Genomic DNA, 1879 nt, shown 5'->3' with positions numbered 1-1879 from the left:
TTCCATATTTTAAAAACTTGAATATCTCTGGAACAAAATAATAAACAGCATTCTTTTTCTCTTACAGTCTGCATGTTTATGTCTTAAAATGGCTTAGATAGGAAAGATGCAAATTTCGTCACAGTCCCACTTCAACTAATGCTTGCAGTAATGCGTGACACACTACAGTCGCATTACTCGCGTAGTAATAGTTGCACACAAACAATTACTGCGCATTTTTTCACGCATGTCACGCACACCTTATGCATTGCAGACCACGAAGGTAAACAAACATGCCATCTAGCCAGTGTTTGATCTTCCCTCGGGCAAAGGGTCGCTTGTGGCATCATGGGATAGCAGTGGACCCAGGTCTTCTCGGAAATGTCACGCAATGACGTGACAGTGTGAATAGTCAATCGCTATGAGAACTTCACAGCAATTTTACTCTCTTGAATGCCCGGTGACTCCCATTTTTCTTTCTTTTCTTCTTTTCTTTTCTAAATTTTTCTTTTAGATCTTTCCTGATTTTGTCCATTTTAACAAAAACAAAAAAAATCTGTATGTGAGAAGTTACAAATATTTCGCCTTTTATGGCAGCTCTTTTCCAAGGGTAAAGGATAAAAAGTAATAAAGGGTACTTGGTAAAGGGTTAGTATTTATTTTACAAAATTTAGCATTTTAATTTCTTTAATTTTCAACAACCTTACCCATGACTTAAGAATTACCACAAACATTATTACCTTTTTGCTCTCATTTCATCTTCGTCTTTTAAGTTCCTTGAACGTTATAACAAAACTCACATGAAGTTCAATTATACCCACTGGAAGGTGACAACAATTTACTTCATTTACTACCGCTCAGTAATCTAAAAAACAACGCAAGTTATGAAGTAAAGACAAAGCGGTTGTTGCTGAAACATATGCGATTTATAATGTCACTCAAAACTCACACAGCAAAGTAATGCATCGAATGATGAACAGTAGTTTTTATTGCACACTAGAACAAAATTTCTGCAGGCAATCACCAAGCTGTACAAATCCAAGTCAATTCCAAATTCACTTTAGATACTCGAGTAAAACCTCCGTACATCTTGCTTGTCCAAAAAGATTTGCAAAGAACAAACATAGTCTACAACACAGATTCGGTGGACCAGGTAGAAAACATTGCTTACACTTCATCCCCTGTTCTCTCAGAAAAGTTTTCCTTACAAGAAAAATTAATTATGAGCACCAGATATTACTCAAGAAAAAAATGTCATTTCAAACACGGGTTGCTGCTCAAAACGTCTCCCGAGTGGGGCTTAGTTCACTTAATAGGCTAACTTACTCATTCACCCCAAGAATAAACAAAGGGTGTGTTCAGTTGAGAAACTTGGGGGTGCGTTGGATTGGAAATCCGTTTTCAACATCGCAATCTTTCTGATTTTCATTGTAACACAAAATCCTAAAACGGATTTATTTGCGGATGTTATTAATTAATTGCACTCATTCTCGAGATTTCAATAGCAAACCATTTTTGGATTTTGTGTTTCATTGCAGTGCTGAAAGATCCGAGTCTTAAGTTCTACATGCAGATTTTCGTAGCAAACGAATCCACAAAGTACGAGCAAGAAAGAAAATATCATTTTGCTGTTTTTGTCCCATTCGTGGGATTTGGTCTGCTCTGCTCGCCTACACAGGGCACCCATAATATTGCTTCCACAAAAAGATTAATCATGAACAAAACAATGTCTTGGACCATGCAATCGAGTTCTCGCCATTTCCACAAGGTGTAAGAGGAATTACTAGGGAGCTTAAACACGTGCGTTTTTGAGTCGCGGACGGCAACCGGAAGAGAACATTTGCCGTGCCAGGACAGTGGTGTCTCTCAGATTTTTACACTAATCATCTCTAATAGGACA

This window comes from Montipora foliosa, unplaced genomic scaffold, assembly GCF_036669935.1.
Source record: "Montipora foliosa isolate CH-2021 unplaced genomic scaffold, ASM3666993v2 scaffold_401, whole genome shotgun sequence".
Classification (NCBI taxonomy): domain Eukaryota; kingdom Metazoa; phylum Cnidaria; class Anthozoa; order Scleractinia; family Acroporidae; genus Montipora; species Montipora foliosa.
Note: the sequence above shows the minus strand (reverse complement) of the source record.